The following is a 14,558-nucleotide window of genomic DNA, read 5'->3' as shown; positions in this document are numbered from 1 at the left end:
TCTCACATTTCTCTTTTCTTTTGCCATAAATTTGATCTCGTCTTTTTTTCCACGTCGTTAGGCCCTCGAGCTAAAGCCCAAGCATACGTTAACCTAGCTCCACCCTCGCCTTAGACTATGATGTAATGACAAGAGTCTTCTCGGGATGGACTAGTGGCTAGTGCATGGGGTGTTGCCACAATGAGGTCTGAGGGTCAAATCCTAGCTAATAGCTAGGTTTCTGCCTCCCCTATACACTAGTCATTGTCTGGGCTAGTAGCCCCTGTGATTTATCTCTTCCGTATTGACTTAGGGACAAATTAACGGAGGTGCGGGAGGCGAGCGAACCGCCTTTTACCATTATGATGTAATTACAAGACATTCAAATACTACACATTACAAGATAAAGATATTTTCTTTGAGTGGGATAAAAAATCTCTAACGTTAACTATTAGGCGGGGAGCCCCTTATACTTTCGAATTTATTCTCTCATCGATGAAAAACATTCCAGAAATATAACCCAGAAACATATTTATCTAGAACGGATACTTGATTAAAAAAATTAAAAACTGACTAAGATTTTTTAATTGTTTCAATGTTTATACCCTTCAAATATATTTTAGAAATTAATATTTTATTTTTTATTATTATTTGCTGGTTTTCCCTCCGTGCGGAACATGGCTCGATCAGTTCCATTGAATCTCAATCCAACGGACACAACCAACACCATGTGGTTTCGTTTCCCTTATCGATGTGTTTACCGCCGCGTGACCTAATCGTGAGTGATCACACTCCCGACCCCTTTCCGCTTCGCCGTTCTCACGCTCCGCAGATCGTCTTCGTCCTCTTCTGTGCGTTTGGAAAGCGATCGGAAAAGGTATGAACCCTAATCTTTTCGTTCTTTCAAGGGTTTTGATCTGCGATTTCCGTCGAGCAACATTGGATCTATCGGTGGTTGATTCTTCTTTGTAATTTGATAATGCAGCTTGCTTCGCTTGCGATCGGGGATCGAGGTGGGGTTTTGCGGCCTTGTTTCTTTTAGATCTCGATCTGGTCATGGCGGAGCCTTCCGATCGTCGGTTCCTGGCGGGGCTTCGCGGTCCTATTTTCGATCTCAATCAGCTCCCTGTGGAGCCTTCCGATCGTCGGTTCGTGGTGGGCTACGCGTTCTTGCCCAAGAAACAGCAGAGCTTCATCCGGCCCAGTCTCGTGGGCGCCGCTCGCGACCGCGGTGTCAATCTCGACCCTATCGACCGCTCGCGGCCCCTCGTCGAGCAGGGTCCTTCGACTGCGTGATCCACAAGCTCCACGGCGAAGAATGGAAGATCCAGCTCTTAGATTTCGCCGCCACGAACCCCAGCGTCCCCATCGTTGACCAACCCCTCGCCATCGAGCGCCTTCACAACCGCATCACCGCATCACCATGCTCCAGTTCGTCTCCGAGCTCAATGTCCCTCATGGGTCCAAAACAAGTGCTGGTCTATGACTCCAACCGTATCTCCCTCTCTCGGATAAATGACCTCCAGTTCCCTATCATCTTCAAGCCCCTGGTCTCCCACGGCATCCCTAATCATGTCAAAGTTGAAGAGGGGGCAATCCCGTAGCCTGCCGCAAGCCCATTGCTATATTCTCGAGAAAGCTTGATGGAGTCAGCTCTGCCGCCTCTAGATGCTCGGAAAAGGGTTCGTTGGGTAGACGAGGGAAAGTGAGATAGGGAAATAGTTGATGTCGATGATGAAGTGGTGGCTGCGGGCATTGGCATCCCTAATCATGTCAAAGTTGAAGAGGGGCAATCCCGTAGCCGCTGCAAACCCATTGCTATATTCTCAAGAAAGCTCGATGGAGGCAGCTCTGCCGCCTCTAGATGCTCGGAAAAGGATTCGTTGGGTAGACGAGCGAAAGTGAGATGGGGGGACGGGATTACCGCCTCTGCCCTCATCTCACTTTCCCTCGTCTACCCAACGAACCCTTTTCCGAACATCTAGAGGCGGCAGAGCTGCCTCCATCGAGCTTTCTCAAGAATATAGCAATGGGCTTGCGGCAGGCTACGGGATTGCCCCTCTTCAACTTTGATATGATTAGGGATGCCAATGCCCGCAGCCACCACTTCATCGTCGACATCAACTATTTCCCTGGCTACCCTAAGTTGCCTGATTATGAACAATTTATGACCAACTTCTTCTTGGACATGGTTTATAAGAAAGGGGAATCTGCTGCTGCCAGTTCTTTCTCCGACACAGAATGACGGGATCCATGGTAGTTTCTTTCTCCAATTTTCTTGTAAACCCTAATAACGTTCTTGATTTCAGAATGTACATTCTTTCGTTTAGCTAATTATTCGTTTCAGTACAGAATTTTTCAGTCGGAATATGATGAGTTTTTTTCCCTCTTAATATTCTTATATTTGTTTTTTCAAAAATTAAGAAAAGAAATCCATGTTAGTACACTTAGTCCAATGATACGTTAATAAAAAACATCATACACAACTGCAATAAGGCAATTCTTATTGATGCACCGCCACCTGGCGATTATGAGAACCTGAGGCGAATAGTGATGTCCAACGTTAAAAGATATATCGGACTATCGGAGGAGATCCCACTGTCCTCTTTGTAAGCTATAACTGCGTTTCGCTTGCGCCAGTCATTCGAGAGGTCTCTCGAGAAGCGCAGTCAGGCATTGCTAATGATGTCTATGCCCTCAAGGAAGTCGTAATAAGGCAGTCGGAAGGTGTGGCTGGATCACCTCCTTTTCAAGGAGAGCTAATGCTTATGCTTGTTGAGTATTTTGGTTTGACACTACTTCACACCCCAAGAGAAGTGAGTTACGTCTGAGCTTAGATATGGAAGTCTTCTTTCGTTTCTCGACAAGAGTTCGGACTTCCTCCGTGAACCCTAGACGCTGATCTCTTCCTCGGACGGCGTGATTGTGGGGGGTGCAATGCAGGTCGGTAACGACAGGGGAGGTGGAGACAGGGGGCAGGCGGTGATCAGGAGGAAGTGGACGGCGTCGGGGGCGAATGCTGGATTGAACGGGAGTCAGCCACCCCCTTTCCTCAGCAAAACTTATGACATGGTGGATGATCCGGCGACGGATGCGATCGTGTCGTGGGGGAAAGGGAACAATAGCTTCATCGCGTGGAACTCGCCGGAGTTCGCCAGGGATCTCCTGCCCAAGTTCTTCAAGCACAATGATTTCTCTAGCTTTGTTCTGCAGCTCAATACCTATGCAATGGCATAGCCAGGGTGTCCCGGGGGCGGATCTTCGGGACTAGGAATTCCTGGTCCCCGGACCACATACCTTATATAAAACTGGGACTCTTACGTGCAAACCATGTGCACACGCCAGCGCCCAAAAGCCCCAAAAGCCCTAGCCTCGCGAACTCTCCTCCCTCCAACGTCAAAGTGTCGCCTCCCTCCCTCCAGTGTCGGCCTACACTGCCCCTAGCGACCTCCCTCGTCGCCTACGGCCTCCCTCCCGCTCCCTCCCTCCAGCACCTCCCCTCCCGCGACCTCAAGCGGCCTCCAGCATTGCGGCAACCTCCCTCCTACGACCTCCAGCGACCTCCGTGACCTCCAGCATCCGCGACGACCTCCAGCGCCCTCCAGCATCACAGCGGCCTCCCTCCTGCAACCCCCAGCTACCTTCGCGGCCTCCAACGTTCGTGACGACCTCCAGCAAAAGCCCCATCCAGCGACCTCCGCAATCTCCAGCGATCTCCCTCCCGCTGCCTCCAACAACCTCCCTCCAGCCACCTCCAGTGACTTCCCTCACCTCCAGCCGCCTCCCTCCCTGGATTAGGTAATAGTGGTTGAAAATTTGATTTTGTATAGACAATTTGCAAACCTGAATGTGCTGCTACTCGATTTCCACAATTGGCAGTTACTAGTGATTTTCAACTTTGCACCAAATAGTTCCCAAGCTTATTGATGTGCTATTTTTTGAGTTGCTATTTTTTTAGAAGTTCCCAAGCTTAGTGATTCGCTGTAATGAAGTCTACTAGCTGAAAATTTTATTTAAAAATATTTTGTTCATGCATTAGACTTTAGATGATTCACTAGTTACTCTTTGTTTATCTAGCTGTAGGATTTCCACTATTATATTTGTGTTTGTGTGCTACTGGCCATACAATAATTTTTTGTCGTTCGTTGTGTTTTTTTTCCGCTAGATCAAAGTAATTATCATGGAGGGTGAATCTACGAGTTATCGTCATTTGAACTTTGAAGAAAATGAAGCTAGTCAAGGTGACTTTGATGTTATTGATGAATGTAATAAGATTCATATTAGGAATGTATGGAGTTTCAATATATCGAATTTTATTTTTTATACATTTTTCTTTGTTTGTTTGATTTTATAGGCTTAAACATTGAAACAGATTTGGATATACCACAATTGGAGTTGGAATTTGATACAGAAGAAGATGCATATCAATTTTATTTGGCATATGCTAAAAAAGTTGGATTTGGCATAAGGAGAGGTAAAATCCACAATGATAAATCGGGTAAATTACTTGATAGAGTTTTTTATTGTTATGCCCAAGGCAAAAGAGGAAAAGACAAATGAGATCTTTATGTCAAAGCAAGTCGTGATGAAACTGGGTTTGGTTGTGAGGCTAAAATAAAGATTAGTAATCAGAAAAAAAAAAGTAAATTTACTGTAGTGCAATTTGTTAAAGAGCATAATCATTATCTCTCAAGTCCAAACAAAACTCGCATGTATAGAAGTCATAGAAATATATCTTTTTCTACAGCGAAACAGATTGAGATTTCAAGTGATGTGGGAATCCCCCTAAAAGCATCTCATGATCTTATGGTGAGACAAGTAGGTGGGAGGAAGAATTTAGGATTTATTCCTGAGGATTACAAAAACTACTTGCGATCCAAAAGAACAATAAATATGAGAGTTGGGAATACAGGGGTGTATTGGAGTATTTGCAGCAAATGCAGTTTGATGATCCTAATTTTTTTTTATGCTATTCAAGTTGATGAAGATGATTTGATTACCAATATTTTTTGGTCTGATGCTAAGATGAGAGTTGATTATGCTACTTTTGGAGATATTGTTTGCTTTGACACAACCTACAGAACAAAACAATTAAGGTCAGCCAATTGCGTTGTTTGTGGGTGTAAATCATCATAAACAATCGATACTTTTTGGTGCTGCTTTATTATATGATGAAACTAGTTTAACTTTTGAATGGTTGTTTAATACATTAACTAAAGCTATGGGTGAAAAAAAACCAACTACTATTCTTACTGATCAATATGCAGCAATGGCAAAGGCATTAGCTTCTAGATGGTCTGAAACACATCATCGTTTGTGCATTTGGCACATTTATCAAAATGCTGCCATACATTTGAGTGGAGTTTTTTCTTGGATTAGAGACTTTGCTAAGATTTTGCCTCATGTGTATATGATTTTGATGAAGAGGAAGATTTTATTTCAGCATGGAACATGATGTTGGCCAAGTATGCACTTGAAGACAGTGATTGGTTGAGGCGCACGTGCAACATAAAGGGAAAATGAGCTTTAGTATATGGATGGCAAATGTTTTGTACAGATATGACTACAACCCAAAGAAGTGAGAGTATGAATAGTATTGTGAAAAAATATGTCACTTATAAACATAAGTTTTTAGACTTCTTCAATCACTTCCAAAGACTCCTTGATGATCGTCAATATGAGGAATTAAAAGCTGACTTCAAATCAAGTACAATTGTTCCATATTTAATGTTTCCAATTGAGATTTTAAAGCATGCTAGTGAAATTTATACTCTTGAGGTATACAAGTATTTTCAACAAGAGTGGTTCTTATCTCATGATTCTAGTCTTGAAATTTGTGAGGATGTTAATACATTTACAAAATATAAAGTTACTCCTCAAAAAAAGAGAAACCATTATATAGTTACACTTGATAAAAAGTCTGAAAAAATTGAGTGTAGTTGTAGAAAATATGAATTTGTTGAAATTTTATGTTCTCATATTCTGAAAATATTTACGTGGAATAATATCATGAAGATCCCAAGTTAGTATGTACTGAAAAGGTGGACAAGAAAAGCAAAAATTGGATATTTTGGAGTTAATGATTCAATGACCAACAATGCTAGTATGGATCCAAAAGTACTTCAAATCATGTGATACAAAGATTTATGTGGGTTGAATGTTTAGTTGGTTACCACGGCAGCAGAAAGAGATGACACTTACAAAGTTGTTTCAGATGTTATATTGAGCTTGTGTAAGATGGTGGATGATAAGTTACAAGTTAATGAATCTAATATCCAACAATCAAAAGTGAGCCAAGAATCTTGGGAATTTGATTATGGTGAAGGGAATTCTACTGGAGTGAAAGGAATTAAAACCAAGAAGAACGCAGTCTTAGGTAAAAGGTTGAAAGGTGGGTTAGAAAAGACTTCAAGGAAAAAAAAAGCATCGAGTAAAACAAATCAAGCTTCAACGATTGTAATGGTTTCTACTCCATAACTTCCAAATTTTTATTTATTTGGTATTATTTGTTGTTAAATTTGAACAACTTAAATCAATCTTTTTTTTTGTATTCACGGGGTGTACATCAAACTATTTCCAACATGGCCATCGTACAATGTGACCGGATCAATCAGCAAGTTGGCATTTGTTTGACTTATGTTAATCTAAGAAAATTTATGTTATAACTATCTAAAACTGTATTTTATTTTTTTGTTTTAGCCTATAAATTCCGTGCCAACAATTAGTAGCTCAGTTGATAGTGTTAGTATGACTGAGACTCAATTCCCACCATTATTGGTATCACAATTTTCTCAGGTATTTATTTTTAATACAAGTTCACAATCTTTCACATTATTGCAAAATTCCAGTGCTTTCACTACTGCTGTAGTTAGCTGCATTTGTCATTACTGCACTGATTGCAATAGGATCATTTGAAAAGTACAAATAGACCTCAAGAGACATGTGTGCTCTGTAAGAAGCAAAAATTAAATCTAGCCAGAAGGATGGATACAAAATGTCTTCTTCTTCGGCTATTCAATTTTGGTTCAAGATTGCATAGATAGAATAATTGATAACTTCATAAACTTGAATTGCTTTCACTGATGCTATAGTTAGCTGCATTTGCCATTGCTGCACTGATTACAACTTGAATTGCCTTCATTGATGCTATAGTTAGCTGATTACACCATTTAGTAATTTAGCTTGGTTTTTTAAATAGTTTACAGTTGAGTATACACTTGATACTATTATGTCATAGGTGTATCAACCATCTCATCTAGGTAATTTTCTGACAAATTACCTGGAATAATGCTACAAAAGGTATAGTGGCTTTTTTGCTTCGGTTTGGTGATTAAAGTGTGTATGTAATGCTATAATTGCAAGTATTGTGCATTTTGTAGGTTTTTGTAAAATTTGGAAGCGGTGTAATTTTTGATGGGCTGGATTTTGTGAAAACTTCTTTAGTGGTAAACTAAAGTTCATGTTGATTTGAGTTTACTTCTTTAGTGTTAAACTAAAGTTCGGCTGGTTTTGCTCAGCTGGTAGTAGGTGATATATGGCTGGTATTCAGATGGCATTCGGCTAGATTTGTCCACTTCTGAGAAACTACAGTTTATATTTTGATGGCATTCTACTGGATTTGTCCACTTCTGAGAAGCTACAGTTTATATTCGGATGACATTCGGCTGGATTTGTCTACTTCTGAGAAGCTATAGTTTAATTTACTCAGTTGGCAAATTCCCTGTGTCAGGTTTTGTCAATTTTTTTATTTTGAGCTGCTTGATGGACAAACAACTTGTAAAATTTTGCTTATCAAGTTACATAATTTAGCCTCAAAATGTAAAGATTTGTTTTGTTGACCGATTTAAAGTTACAGAAGCGGCTTATCAAGTTATGTTTATCATTTTTTTTTTGAACTGACCGATTTAAAGCTGGCATATAAATTATCAAGCTACAGAATTTATCCTTAAAATGTAAATATTTATCATAGTGCAACCTACCTTTGTCGGTCTTAATTCAATCATCTTGACATTTTAAGCGATAACCTTAGAAGAGACGATAATGTTTGTATATGGAGCCAAAGCAAAATGCATTGTTCGTGTTAGTCTTACTCATTTGCCAACTTTCAAGGACAAAGTGGATTAGATGAATCATTAATATTCTTAAGACCAAGAATTGTTGCAATGAATGAGTTTATTTTCAAGTTACAAATGGAGAACAAACTTAAAGACACAGAATGCGATGAAGCTCGGAAGGAACTGTTGCAGAAAGAAGCGGAAGTAGCAGAGCTCAGAACAAAAATCCAGCACATTGAAGGAAGGAAATCAGAAATCAAGGAAGAAGAGATCAACTTGAAGGTTGACCAAAGAACTAAGACTTTAAAGTCAGAATTGACTATGATGGAAGAAAGAACGCTACAACAGAAGAAGGAGCTTGATAAGCTAAGGCAGAGACTCGAGGAAGTTGAACTTGAAAGATGCAAAGTTGTTGAGAAGGCATTGCAAGACATAGATGGCGGAAGACTTGTGAAGCAACTAGAAACTTATTCTGGAGAACAAGGAATGGTAAAGTCTATGGAGTTAGACATGGGAGAGCTACATGATACTAATGTAGTAAAAGAGATAAAAGAGGACTCCTGCCAGCCTGAAAGTTACAATAAACTGTTCCAACTGGATCCTTGTCTTGCGTCGATTGAAGAGGAGGCTAATGCCAGTATGAATAGATTCCCTGACAAGGTTTGTCTTAGCACTGTATTTGAGGAAGATGAAGAACAAGAAGAAAGAGACAACCTTAGAAGAGACGATAATCCATTTGTGATTCAAACGATTATATAAATGGATTCAAATGTAAATACATATTTGTGGAGGGATGAATTTGAATAGTATTCAATGATCCAAACACTGACCCAATAGACAATTACAGACTAGCCTTTGAAAAATTAACATGTTTACAAAACTAAATAGATAATAGAATAACAATGGGAATTAACTAAGAATACATTAGCAATAACCATTAGCCAACTGTTATAATTTTAGGATGCCATAAACTTTGGTCATTCCATGAAGTCAATGCCATTAATACAATGTCACAAGCATCATATAAGCGTCACACCATTTAGAATTATATCACAATATCAAATTATATCAAAAAAATAAGTTTCATCAACCACATACTCATCATCACAATCCTAGTACATACAACTACAAAGATAGCAACTCTAAATTTCCTATTCAATAAACATATTTCATCACTCAACTGTATTATTACATGATTGTTGTTCTCATCATCCAGAATATCCTTGTATTCAACTCCACCCTTGTAACTAGTATATTTCTTCAATTTACTAATCTCCAACTTTAATTTGTTGTTATTCTTCTTCAACTCATTAATAATTGTCTTACTTCTCTCTGACGGTTCTGGGTTATACCATAAGAAGAATCCACATCCCCTTTGCTAAATTTCAAATCAACTTAATCAAAATTCAATAATAAAAAAACTCACAATACCATGTTGATATAACAAAAACTTACTCTATATTTTGGACATGAAAAAAAATCACCTTCCTAGATTAGATTTTGTCCATGATGTTTGGAGAATAGCTCGTAACCCACAATTACATAATATGTGGGGAGCTTCACATTGCTCATCGTTCATACGTCGTCGAGTGAAAGATGATGCTGATGAAGAGCCAGATGTCATGATTTTTTTCCTTGTACCTGAACAATACCAATATGCGAAAAAGACATAAATTAGATGGTTGTATAAGATGACTGCAAGGCAAAGTGGTTGTTGTCAATTTGGATCCTGCAAATGATTTGTTGTCGTATCCTTTGAATTCAATCTTATTCTACTTATTACATTAGCGTAGCAAGTTCTGTGGATTGAATGTTTTCTTTTGACTTGTTAAAACATATATGAATGTGCCATGAATATTGATGATCTAATAAAACTCAGTGATGTAATGTTGGAGCATTCTCTTGGTCCAAATGGAGGTAAGATCAGTGAAGAACATTGATTGGTTAGAGTCCAAGCTGAAACCTTATCTTGATGGTGAGCACAAAAATTCCCAAATTTGTTTATGAAGTTATCAATTATTCTATTTATGCAAATCCATGCCCATTCCATATAATGAACTTAGGTATCCATACCCGATTAAATGGGTAATGCATCATAGGTATCACCTAGCATCCAACTTGTTTGTGCATGAAAGAAGAAAAAATAAGAAATTAGTGATTCTAATAACATTTCTTTTTATATAATATTAATAAATTTATTCGAGTACCAACTACCCATAGCCATAAAATTTCAATCAATCCCATGCCTGTCATGGTGTCCAAAAATACCTGTTCAAGAAATTGCTAAAATGGATATCCAAAAGTATCCATACCTTTTAGCCTAGCATATTTCCTGTTTGCATAATTGATGAACCATACTATGTAAGTGAAACACCGCAATGGTATTAGAAGCAAGTATGTAAAAGGGTCGAGATGGACTGAACTTTGCCACAGGCTTAGTTTGGTATATAAATTTGGAGATTGATTTCAAGCTCAAACTTGGTTTTGCTAGTGGATTCAAGCTTGAGAATTCTAAAGTTTGCATTCAACTTCTTTATGTAGCTAAATAATTTCAGTTTAGACTAATATTATTTGTGTTTATGCTTGAGTTTAAAAAGGCTAAACCCTAAACCCTAAACCCTAAACCACAACAACAATCGAAAAGGTTCTAACTTTCTAAGATGCCAGTCGCTAGAGGCCGCTGGAGGTGGAGGACGGGAGGTTGCTGGAAGTCCCCGATGCTGAAGGGAGGCAGTGCTGGAGGTCGGCGATGCTGGCTAGAGGCGGAGGCGCTGGAGGTCGGCAATGCACTGGAGGTGGAGGCGTTGGAGGTAGGTGATGCTAGCTGGAGGCAGCGTTGGAGGTCGGCGCTGGAGGGCGGTGTTGGAGGGAGGCCGCGGGTGACGAGGGAGGCAACAGTTGGGAAGAGGCGCTGCGCTCGAGGTCACGGGAGGGGAGGTGCTAGAGGGAGGGAGCGGGAGGGAGGCCGCAGGTGACGAGGGAGGTCGCCAGGGGCGCTGGAGGGAGGGAGGCGACGCTTCGACACTGGAAGGAGGAGAGTTCGTGAGGCTAGGGCTTTTGGGGCTTTTGGGCGCTAGCGTGTGCACATGGTTTGCACATGAAGGTCCCAGTTTTATATGAGGTATGTCGTCCAGTGGGGACCAGGAATCCTGGTCCAGAAGATCCGCCCCCAGGTGTCCTAGGCTAAATTACGACAATAATAAAACATACAATTGTCGTTCTATGTAGTACGTAGAGAATCATACAATCCGGAAGTAAATCATCGATCATTTATCTTGTTGTGATGTGTCATTTTGAGAAATTTTATAGATGAAAAGACTCTCTCTGCCATTGCAGTTGATATAGAAAGAGTCAATACAAGACAAATTAATCTCTGAATCATAACATAACTCATGTAGAATCGGAAATTCGCTAGAGGGTGTGAGTAGCGATCGTTGAAAATTCGATTTAAAACTAAGTTATGCAACGAAAAATTGAAGCAAAAAGACAATGCTAACACAAGTTATTTTTACTTGATTTGGAGCTTTTGACGGCTCCTACTCCAAGGCTCGCACTCATCGAGTGCTTTCGTTGAGCAATCCACTAATAGTTCGAAATGGTTACAAATTTCAAGTACAAGAACTATAAAGCAATGTTACCTATAACAAAAGAGAAGGATCTTGATCGTCGGTTGTCGGAGGAGCTTTTCAGCATTACATGAGCCTTTTTATAAGCACCGAGCAAGAGAGAAAGTCGTAGTAGTTGTTGTTCTGAAGTTCCTGGTCGAAGGTCTTTAAAAAGGTCCATTCCGAGCCCCTGGACCACGTGGCTCAACCAATCGACGCGCTCCACATTAGCTTATGGATGACTTTTGCGGTCCAGGCGCCTGAACCGACTCTGGGCGCCTGGATCGCCAAGGCGCGCTAGGTCCGCCAAGGGCGAGGCTGGTCCGGGCACCCAGACCAGCTCCGGGCGCCCGGACTCCTTTTCTTCAACAGTTTCCTCCCTACAAGAAATGGTTAGTCCATGCAATAAAAAAATATTTACCTTGTGAAACAAGGTTAGCATAACATAATAAAATATGAGTATTAATTAGATCCTATCTCCTTGAGATCAGAATCTAGTCAAGGTCTCAGTTTAGGTTTACCAAATGGACCTAAGCTGGATTAATGCCTATAGTTCCCTCAACGGGGAATGCGTCCTCACTGGATCTCTACTCCAGTTGCTTACCTTCACTTACCACTTGTAGTCACTTGACTTGCCTTTAACCCACCAGGTCTTCCTGCCATTTATCAGGTCCGTAGACCCAACTGGAGTTCAGATGGTTATCAGGTCCCACGGACCCAACCAGACTTCCCGTCAGATATTGGGCCCCGCCGACCTATCCGAATTTTACACCAGCTATCGGATCCCGCGGGCCTAACTGGATTTCAGTCTGGTGTCAGGTCCTTTAGATCAGTTAACTCCTATACACTTAGTAGAAAGATTAGACAACAAAATACTCTAACTTTAGACCCCTTGTCATTCATCAAAATATGAGTTAGATCATTAGTGCAAATTGCACTAACAACTCTCAACCTTTTTTAGTCACAATCATTTCTCTATATAATGTAGAAAGAGTAGAAATTTGTTGAAACTCATGTTAAATTTTTTAAATGAATCAGTAGGATCCAAAGTTGAACAAAGAGCAAGAAGTTCTATTGGCGCCTCACTGAATCTAGAATTTAGTTCTATCACTTGAAAATCTATTGCAGCATTAAAAATATCATAGTGATAATGATGCTCAACTGTGACATGATCCCGTTGTTGACAATAATGATTAACTTTATAACCACAACTCATATCAGACATCTCAATATTATGTTGTTCACAAAAAGTCTTTACTTTCTCAAAAAATTCATCTCAGCCATCTTCTCTAAATTTTAGAAGGATGACTTTTATGATTGAGACAAATTTTAAAGCATTCACAATGTCTTGTGATTTATTTTGTAGAGCTTGACAAAGAATGTCAGTGGTTTCTAAGATATTTTTCATCAAAAACAACATAAATACAAATTCAAAACTCATAATTATGTTGCATAAACCACAAGCTTCCTTACGTATTGTACCATTTGACCCATTTTCACTGAGATTTCCAAGGATCTTACAAGTTGCTGCATACATGTCTATCAAGCTTCTAATAGAATCATAATGAGATCTCCAATGAGTAGCACTGCGCCTATGCAATGTACCAATTTGATTAGCTCCTATACCTGACTCACACTCACCAATAGCCAACATATATGCAATCTCTTCTTATTGAGCATATTGTAAATCACTAAGATGTTTAAGAGATGAGGTGACGAAGTTTACAATGGAAGTCAAATAAAAAAAAAGAATTACCAAATAGAAGGCACATCCTTAGCAACTGCAACCAATGTTAACTGTAAGCGATGAGCAAAAAATGTAAATAATAGGCATATGGACAATCTCTAAGAAATAATGCTTGAAGATCATTCCATTCACCTGGCATATTACTTGCACCATCATACCCTTGTCCCCTCATATTGTGGATTTGAATATTGTGTTGAATAAAGATGCCAGAAATTGATTTCTTAAGGTTTGCTGATGTTGTGTCCTCAACACTCAAAATCTTAAAGAAACGTTCCACCAAAAAACTAGAATTATTAACAAATATGAAAATAAGGGGCATTTGATCTCTTTTAGATTCATCTTGAGCTTCATCAATAAGAATACAAAACTTGGCATCTTCTAATTTGCGGAGAAGTGTATTTAGCATTTTGCGGGGCATTATGTAACATAACTTTTATAATTTCATCATTTAAATGTGCTTGAAATTTTAACAATTAAATAAAATTTTCACGATTTAAGAAATTCTCTGATTCATCATGACCTCTAAAAGCATATCCTTGAGTTGCAAGTCATAATAAACCTTCAATTGTTGCCTTTAGACGCAACCTATTCATTATAATTAATTTCGTAGATTGAGCATTCATCACTCTGTCAATATTTTGCTTTGGTTTCATCAAATCCTGAACACATTTCACGTGTCTATTATGCGACGAAGACAATAATCCAACATGAATCAGAAATGCACATTTTTCTCCATCATTAATTCTCTTCCAACTATTAAACCCTTCAAAAACAAGTGCAGAATGAGCCATTGGATTACTTGTATTCTCAAAAAGAAAGCATGAAAAACAATATGTTTTGTCCTTTGAAGGTAAATAATCTAGCAAAGGAAATCGTTTGAACCAAACATATTGAAATTGATGGTTTTGCTTTCTAATTTTTTGTTCTTGGATACTCAACAAAGTTGGGTTGATATGGCCCAGCTTTAATATATGCTCTTCTAATCTCATCCCGCTCATTAACAGAGTATTCACAAATTAATTTTCGTAATCCTGGATTTTGTTTAATATAAGAAATAGCAAATTCTTCTTCTCTTTGTTCTACTAGGCTAGATACAGAAGGAGGTTGTAAATTGAAAGTAGAGGATCAAACTGTTGGTGCAGTTTGTACTAACAATCTAACTCAGGTTTTGAT

General features: G+C 39.4%; 1 pseudogene; it reads left to right on the top strand.

Annotated features, from left to right (window-relative positions):
- The first annotated feature begins 1,035 nt into the window (after positions 1–1,035).
- Positions 1,036–2,224, top strand: LOC122043749 (annotated as a pseudogene).
- Positions 2,225–14,558: the final 12,334 nt, after the last annotated feature.

The sequence above is a fragment of the Zingiber officinale genome, chromosome 2A, assembly GCF_018446385.1.
Source record: "Zingiber officinale cultivar Zhangliang chromosome 2A, Zo_v1.1, whole genome shotgun sequence".
Classification (NCBI taxonomy): domain Eukaryota; kingdom Viridiplantae; phylum Streptophyta; class Magnoliopsida; order Zingiberales; family Zingiberaceae; genus Zingiber; species Zingiber officinale.
The sequence above is the reverse complement of the archived record's forward strand: the minus strand, read 5'-3'. Positions and strand labels throughout refer to the sequence as shown.